Genomic DNA, 9,535 nt, shown 5'->3' on the forward strand with positions numbered 1-9,535 from the left:
TTGTGAGAACTGTAGAGGGATATTTTATAATTAAATATTTTTCTTCATTTGTTTATCGATATATCTCCATGCGAAAAAATTTCAGAGCTAAGTGATAATAGGCTATATAGTTGTTATTTACGCCATAATTACCCATGCTTTATTGTTGTTTTGTAATGTAAGTTGCCAATAAAATGCTTTAATTGATGCTATTTGGTCTCGTAGGGAATACAAGATGTGAGGAAGCAAAAATGAAGTGTTTGGAGGCAAAAACCTGAAGAAATCACTCACTCAAGAAGCACCCGAACGCAAAAGAGCAAATGAGAGAAGTAACGCGGAGAAAAAAATACCTTCAGTGCTTCCCGCGGTCAGAGCCGCGGTCAGCGCCGCGGTTTACAACAGAGGCGTCCGCGGTCGTAGCCGTGGTCGACGCCGCGGCCGCGGTGGCTCGTACACAGCCCAGAAATTTGAGGGGTCAAAGTGTCAACTCGGGAAAGCTTTTGTAAAACCCTTATAATATGTAGGAAACTCGCCCAAGGCTAGGTTAAGGCTTATTTTGGAGAATCTTTTTGCAAGAAAAACAAGTGTGAGAGATCATCCAAAACATCATCATTCTTATTCTCTCTAATTTTCTTGCAATTTACAATTATGAATCTTTTCGTAGTTTATTTCCCCATTGTTATGAGTAGCTAAATACCTTAATCTAAGGTTTGGTGGAACCCGTTGGGGATGAATTGATTGTTATATTAATATAGATTTGAATTAGTTTAATCTCTATTTGTTCAACTATGTTTTGATTGTGGTTAATTCAAAGGATCCTCAATTAGCCGTTCCTATTGAACTTTTATTTTGTTTTGTTTTTTCTTGGTATTTTTTTTATAACTGTTGATTTGAGAAACATGACATCTTGGAATTATGGGAATTTAGGTGTAGATAATTCTACTATTGATCTCCATACATATTGTGAAGGAAACCACCCGTGGCAAAATTTTCAAAACGTTCCTAAGAGCGACTTATGTGCACCAACTCAATCTTATTTGTGGAATGTGTGTGATGTGTGTGGTGGTAAAAATGGTCACCTTCATGGTTGTGCTTATATTTCTTATTTTCCCCCAACCCCTTAGTATGATGGTTCTACCTTTTCTTGTGAAGTTAATAGGAACAAAGAACCTGGGAATGCGGACCTGAAGGAGATCAAGGATATGCTAAAGTGCCTTCTGGAACAAAACAATGAGAAACAATTGCACATAGAAAGGCAAGAGGCAACTATTCGCAAGTTGGAGGCTAAATTGAGTCAAGTGGTTGGAGCTTTTAATGCTCAACAAGCCAATATTGAGGATAGTAGCCAAGAAGAGCATGAATTTGAGGTGTTAATTGGGGAGGTCAGAGTAGAACATCAACAACCTAGCTAACTAGAATTTGAGGATGTCAATGTTGAAGAAGTAATACTAGAGTCAACCAAGGACGTTGAAGATACAAATTTAGTTGACTCTAGTGTGATTGGTGTTGAGGAGGTTAAAAATCTTGAAGTTCATGTATTTGAGCGCGTTGGGCCTCATTCCAAACACTTCTCTACATTATGTTCAGACGGTGAAATGGAAATTCACCCTTATGAGCATAAAAGGAGTCCAAGGAAGAGGTAGATGAGCCTTATATTTTGGATTTCTCAAGGCCGTCTAGGCAAGGTGACACTCCTCGGTCGAGAGCCAACAAGTGCATAAGATTTTATCTAATTTTTGGCTCGCAAGAATTTGTACCTCCCCAAGAGCATAATCATAAGCTTGAAGCAAAACTTGGGGTTCAATTCATAAGCTCGAAGTGGAGGCAGAAAGTGATTCACGTCGTGCCGCGACGTTAAATCAAGCGCTTGTTGGCAGGCAAGCCAGCTTTATTGCTTTTTTTTATTTATTTTTTATTTTTTTGTTAATTGTATTATTTTTGTAGTGTTAATTTTTTTTAGGAGCATGGAAAGCAAAGGTATTGGAAGGATGCAACAGCAAACCAAATGGTTGGAACTAAGTGTGAGGTACCCACACGAAGGACCAAGCTTGGGAGAAGTCTGAGTACCCCATGTAACTGCTAGTGCTTCGGCCTTTGGCCTACCAGGGAGTTTCTTTTACCCTCTTGTATGTATGGGTGTGCATTGGGGACAATGCGCAATTGTAAGTGTGGGGTGAGGAGATTGTCTGGGTAAACTTTCATGCTACTTTAGCTATGTTTGTTTAATTAAATAATTTTTTTTAAAAGATTGGACTCTTCCTAATGACGGATTCTTTAGACAATTTTCTTGAGGGAAGCTAGTTTACAGAAAACACCAAAAAAGATTTTTTTATTTCTTAGGTAGTGTAGTAACTTCCCCTTGATTTTTCTTTGGGCCACGGTTCTTTTCCAAGGGTAGCTTGAACCGGGTATAGGTAAATTTTTTTTAGCTTAGGATTAATAGGCGAAGAGCTGAAATTTGAAGAAGAAAAAACCCTTACGTTCTTACACCTGAACACGATAGATGCTAGAGTGTAGCGCTTAGCTTCAAGGGTTGAATCTTGTTTGAGTGCCTTAAAAATTGTATGTTTATGCTTAACTTGAACACTCGAAAGAGAGTGTCTTGATAAACTAATCCGGAGTGATTCATGTGCCAAGTGAGTGTGAGTATTGTTTGTATTCCATGCTGTACATTTGATGCCTAGAATTTGCCCTGTGTGTTTGCAAAACGAAATAGTAGCTTCATTCAGTTTTAGAAGTGATATAGGCGTTTCATTGTTGAGCCAGACATAAAAAGTGAACCCACCTGAATGCATTGCATCTTAGTTAACCCCGTTGAGCCTATAAGCGTGTTTCTTTGGCAACCACAATGTGAACCTTACCCAATTGTTTGAATAGCCTGCTGTTTGAACTAGTTTTCCTCCCGCTCACTAAGCACTAGACTGGTATTGAGATTATGCAAAAACAAAAGTGTGGGGTGGTAGTTTGGTTTTCGAAGTGGAACCATGGAAATAGAGAAAAAAGTGTGGAATGTGAAGCGTAAAAAGAGAAGCACCACAAAAAAAAAATAGAAATTTTTTTTTCATATATTTTGTAGTGATTAATAAGTGGTAGCTAGTATAAATTGCACCTAATGAATGGGGATGTTTAAATACGGTGGAGTGTTGGCTTACAAAATGACGAGCTTGAAGTTCAATGTAATTGTATTAAAAGTGCTTAGGGAGGTTAGTCACTATATCCAAATGTATCCTACCTGTCCCTTAGCCTACATTACAACCAAATAAAGTCCTATTGATCGTAGACTGAGTGGGGCTCGACTAGTTGAGTACTACACTAGGGGAAAGCTTATGGTGCATCTTTGTTGCATGTGAATGTTTCTTTTGGAGAGTGAGTGAATTCTGTCTATTTGAGTTCCTAGTTGTTATCACTATCATTATATACATGGAACTACTCTCTTGTGTTATGTGAGGGCATGTGATTCACGAAGGAAAGGTGCGTCTTGACTATTGTATAGAGTGGTTTGAGTAAGTGCAGATGTTGCAGGGTACGAAAAACTTGATTCTTGAGGTGAAAGCTGCTCACTACTAGGTGTAACTCTTGTAAAATGTTCATGGTGTGAGTCGTTGAGGGAAAAGCATAGGGAATGAATTTTTATGAGTGGGGTGAATTGCTCGAGGACTAGCAATGATTTAAGTGTGGGGTGTTGATAATAGGCTATATAGTTGTTATTTACGCCATTATTACCCATGCTTTATTGTTGTTTTGTAATGTAAGTTGCCGATAAAATTCTTTAATTGATGCTATTTGGTCTCGCAGGGAATACAAGATGTGAGGAAGAAAAAATGAAGTGTTTGGGGGCAAAAACGTGAAGAAATCACTAACTCAAGAAGCACCCGAACGCAAAAGAGCAAATGAGAGAAGTAACGCGGAGAAAAAAAAACCTTCAGTGCTTCCCACGGTCAGAGCCGCAGTTAGCGCCGCGGTTTACAACAGAGGCGTCTGCGGTCGTAGCCGCAGTCGACTCCGCGGCCGCGGTGGCTCGTGCACAGCCCAGAAATTTGAGGGGTCAAAGTGTCAACTCAGGAAAGCTTTTGTAAAACCCTTATAATATGTAGGATACTCGCCCAAGGCTAGGTTAAGGCTTATTTTGGAGATTCTTTTTGCAAGAGAAACAAGTGTGAGAGATCACCCAAAACATCATCATTCTTATTCTCTTGCAATTTACAATTATGAATCTTTTCGTAGTTTATTTTCCCATTGTTATGAGTAGCTAAATACCTTAATCTAAGGTTTGGTGGAACCCGTTGGGGATGAATTGATTGTTATATTAATATATATTTGAATTAGTTTAATCTCTATTTGTTCAACTATGTTTTGGTTGTGGTTAATTGAAAGGATCCTCAATTAGCCGTTCCTATTTATTATGTATCTGCTTGAGAGAGAGTGGATATTTAGGTGATTGTATGAACAAAATCACTCCCGGAGTATAGACGAGAGTCATAACCGAGGGCTTAGAGGTTGGATTAGAGATAACGACACCTCGGGTGCAATCTAAGTGAACTGTAATGTGAATCTAGCTAGCGTAGCTTGAGAGAGTGCGTCTAGTAAATTATCATAATTGTTTGAGAGAGATTTATGGTAGCTGGAGAGTTCATGATTGATAGAGGCAGCTAAGTCACAGCTATAAGAAATATACAACCAAGGAAATCCACAACGGGGGAAACCATTACCTTAGATCTTTATTCTAATTGTTTGCAATTCAAGCATAGTTAGTTTTCAGCTGTTTATTTATTTTCAATATTGTCTTCTTGGTGATATTAAACAGATACGACTAAACCATTAGTTCTCTGTGGGATTCGACTCAGGACTTTTAGACCGGATTATATTTGCAGCGACCGCTTATCCTTTTTAGGACTAGAGTTGGGCGTGATCAAATTTTGGCGCCGTTGCCGGGGAACTAACGGTGTAGTTGTAGCTGTATATATTACTAGGGTTCATGTTTGAACTTTTAGTTTGTTTTATTTTTTTTTTGTATTTTTTTTATAACTATTGATTTGAGAAACATGGCATCTTGGAATTATGGGAATTTAGGTGTAGATAAGTCTACTATATATCTCCATACATATTGTGAAGGAAACCACTCGTGGAAAAATTTTCAAAACGTTCCTAAGAGCGAGTTATGTGCACCAACTCAATCTTATTTGTGGAATGTGTGTGATGTGTGTGGTGGTAAAAATGGTCACCTTCATGGTTGTGCTTATATTTCTTATTTTCCCCCAACCCCTTACTATGATGGTTCTACCTTTTCTTGTGAAGTTGATAGGAACAAAGAACCTGGGAATACGGACCTGAAGGAGATCAAGGATATGCTAAAGTGCCTTCTGGAACAAAACAATGAGAAACAATTGCACATAGAAAGGCAAGAGGCAATTATTCGCAAGTTGGAGGCTCAATTGAGTCAAGTGGTTGGAGCTTTTAATGCTCAACAAGCCAATATTGAGGATAGTAGCCAAGAAGAGCATGAATTTGAGGTGTTAATTGGGGAGGTCAGAGTAGAACATCAACAACCTAGCCAATTAGAATTTGAGGATGTCAATGTTGAAGAAGTAATACTAGAGTCAACCAAGGACGTTGAAGATACAAATTTAGTTGACTCTAGTGTGATTGGTGTTGAGGAGGTTAAAAATCTTGAAGTTCATGTATTTGAGCGCGTTGGGCCTCATTCCAAACACTTCTCTACATTATGTTCAGACGATGAAATGGAAATTCACCCTTATGAGCATAAAAAGGAGTCCAAGGAAGAGGTAGATGAGCCTTATATTTTGGATTTCTCAAGGCCGTCTAGGCAAGGTGACATTCCTCGGTCGAGAGCCAACAAGTGCATAAGATTTTATCTAATTTTTGGCTCGCAAGAATTTGTACCGCCCCAAGAGCATAATCATAAGATTGAAGCAAAACTTGGGGTTCAATTCATAAGCTCGAGGTGGAGGCAAAAAGTGATTCGCGTCGTGCCGCGACGTTAAATCAAGCGCTTGTTGGGAGGCAACCCAGCTTTATTGCTTTCTTTTATTTATTTTTTATTTCAATTGTATTATTTTTGTAGTGTCAATTTTTTATTTTTTTAGGAGAATGGAAAGCAAAGGTATTAGAAGGATGCAACAGCAAACCAAATGGCTGGAACTAAGTGTGAGGTACCCGCACGAAGGACCAAGCTTGGGAGAAGTCTGAGTACCCGATGAGTTGTTAGTTCTTCGGCCTTTGGCCTACCAGGGAGTCTCGTTTTACCCTTTTATTAGTTATGGTGTGCATTGGGGGATAATGCACANGATTAGAGATAACGACACCTCGGGTGCAATCTAAGTGAACTGTAATGTGAATCTAGCTAGCGTAGCTTGAGAGAGTGCGTCTAGTAAATTATCATAATTGTTTGAGAGAGATTTATGGTAGCTGGAGAGTTCATGATTGATAGAGGCAGCTAAGTCACAGCTATAAGAAATATACAACCAAGGAAATCCACAACGGGGGAAACCATTACCTTAGATCTTTATTCTAATTGTTTGCAATTCAAGCATAGTTAGTTTTCAGCTGTTTATTTATTTTCAATATTGTCTTCTTGGTGATATTAAACAGATACAGCTAAGCCTTAGTTCTCTGTGGGATTCGACTCCGGCCTTTTAAACCGGATTATATTTGCAGCGACCGCTTATCCTTTTTAGGACTAGAGTTGAGCAGGATCACTAAGGTAGACAACCATTTCTGAGAAGAAAAAAATATGGGACAAAATTAAGGATTTTATGGATAAAAGATTCATGGAGGGCAGACATAGGAAAAATCGAATCTTCAAGGGTGAATTTGAATTTTTTTCTCAATAGTTTTCTAATTATCAAATAGAAGTAAGATTTTAATGATTTCTACCTTAACATTTAAACGTGCATTAATTAAGTAGTGAAAAGTCCATACTACAAAAAGCTTACCGCCTTTCTTTTTGAAAAATCTTCTTAGCCGTTTCCATTATTTTCAAAACCACAACACGCTACTAAGCTAAGAAGACTTCCCAAAAGAGAGCGAAAGTTTTAACTCCAGCAGGTACCCACGGTTTCAGAAGCTCACTATGCCCATCTATACTTCAGTGCCGGCTCTAGAGAAAAGCTACTAAAACAATTGCTTTGAACTTTTTGACCTTTTCCTCATTGTAATTCTTGGTTTATGCTAAAGTTGGATTGGCCGGCAATGTGATTTCTCATCATCTTCTTCAACTTCTTTCCACAAATAAAAATATTGTAAGTAGGTCTTCATCGTCACAACCATCATTGATATCGGGCCCGTATGTTGGTTCCGGAGCCTGGTACAGGTTCGGTATAATATTTTAGTTATGTCAGTGAAATTTGGTGAGGAACAGGGCTGATTTCACGTGATTCGGACGTTCGGTTGAAAAAATAGGAATTTAGGTGTTCTTGAGGATTTCATGCATTTTGGTGTTAAATCCGTAGTTTTAGGTGTTAATTATGCGATTTGATTACTTGAGCAAGTTTGCACACTGTTGTAGGACTTGCGTGAGTGTTCGGAGTGGAGCCCCGAGGGCTCGGGTGAGATTCGGGCATGGTTGGAGGTAAGAAAACACAACAGTTTTGCTGGTATTTTTGCTGCTGCTGCAGGTTTCGCAATTGCGAAATGGACATCGCAATTGCGAACTCGCAAATGCGAGAAATTCTTCACATTTGCGAAGTTGGCCGAGCTGGGCACTGTTCGCATTTGCGAGCCATTTCTTTGCAATTGCGAACCCAGCAGGGTCTGCATTTGCGACCCATGCATCGCATTTGCGATCGAGGCAGGCTGAGGCTCAGTTCGCATTTGCGAACCTTTTGTCGCAATTGCGACCTCGCATTTGCGAGCCTGGTGTCGCAATTGCGACATTAGAGGACTGGTCAGGGCTTTTAAAAAACGGGACTTAGAGCATTTATTTCATTTCTACTCTACACTTGGGCGATTTGAGAGCTTCCAAAGAGGGGATTTCAACATAGCATTGTGAGGTAAGTTATTTCCATTCATCCTTAGTTTAAATACATGTATATTAGGTAGATTAAACACCAAAAATTAGATAAAATCAAAGGGGTTAGAGCTAGACCTAGGGTTTTAATAAAACTAAGATTTAACCACGAAATTTGTTATGAAATGAACTAGAAATCATATATTATTGATCCTTAGGTAGTAGAGAACGATTTCCTTCGAAAAATTTCGGAATCCGGGCACGTGGGCCCGGGTTTGGAATTTAGGAAACTCATGTAAATAGTTGGGAAATGGCTTGAATAGCTAGAAATCGATCTTGTGAGCTTATATTAATTAGTTCTTACTTTATTTAACTAGTTTGAGATCGTTCGGCTCCGAATTTGAGGACTCGGGCTTGTTTTGATATTGGAAGTGCGCTTTGGAGCGAGGTGAGTCTCCTTTCTAACCTTGTAAGAGGAAATGTCCCCATAGGCATAATAATTTTATTAATTGTCATTGTATTCGGGGGCTACACATGCACTAGGTGTCGAGAGTCCGTGCGTAGCAACTATTACGCTAAGTCCGGGTAGTTTAGGGCCCATAAGCATGCCTTACGTGATATTCTAGTACAATTTGATTAACTTGGATTCGTATGAACTCTATTGATTAAGAAGAATGAGACCGGAGAATGACTCTTACCCTCTTGGTCCTTTAGGAGAGAATGATGGCATTTCTATGTATGGTTACTCCTCATGTGTATACTGATTGTTGTTGTTGCTGCTTGTCAATGAGCTTATTTCTGTTTGACTGCGTGTCACGACCCCAATCCCGGTGGTGATGGCGCCCAACACAATGCTAGGCAAGCCCGACCATTCCGACACTCACAATCCCTTTTATAAAGTTTATACCCAATTAACATGATGTAATGTCGATTAACATAAGTGTAACTCTGCAACAATAGATAATAACAACGCGGGAACTAAAAGAAAACAAAAATATCAATACAAATCCCACCGATCTGGTGTCACGAGTCAAGAGCCTCTACACAAGTCTGAGGAACAGCCTATACAAAATATAGTCTAAAGTGCTGAAAGTAAAGAGGATAGAGGGAGAAATCGAGTCTGCGAACGCCGTGCAGCTACCTCGATGACTCCGGTGAAATCTGAATAGCAGCTGAAAGTTCAACTATGCCTCCGGGATACCTGTATCTGCACACATGGTGCAGGGAGTAAATTGAGTACTCCGACTCGGTGATTAATAGCAATAAATAACGACTGACGGGAAGTAAACTCGTAAAAATACTACGCAGTTCTATATAAAACAGTAAGTACATCAAATAGCAGGTAAATGAAGAAGTCAGGTAAACATCTCTTAACCGGTTCTCAACTCTTTTACTTCTGACAATAACCGATAGTATGATTATACCGCTGTGGCGTGCAGCCCGATCCGTACTGAATACTGCTGTGGCATGCAGCCCGATCCACATATATATATATATATATATATATACTGCTGCGGCGTGCAGCCCGATCCAATAATAATAGTCGACTGCGCTCACTGGGGGTGTGCAGACTCCGGAGGGGCTCCTACA

The sequence above is a fragment of the Nicotiana attenuata genome, unplaced genomic scaffold, assembly GCF_001879085.1.
Source record: "Nicotiana attenuata strain UT unplaced genomic scaffold, NIATTr2, whole genome shotgun sequence".
In the NCBI taxonomy this organism is placed as follows: Eukaryota; Viridiplantae; Streptophyta; class Magnoliopsida; order Solanales; family Solanaceae; genus Nicotiana; species Nicotiana attenuata.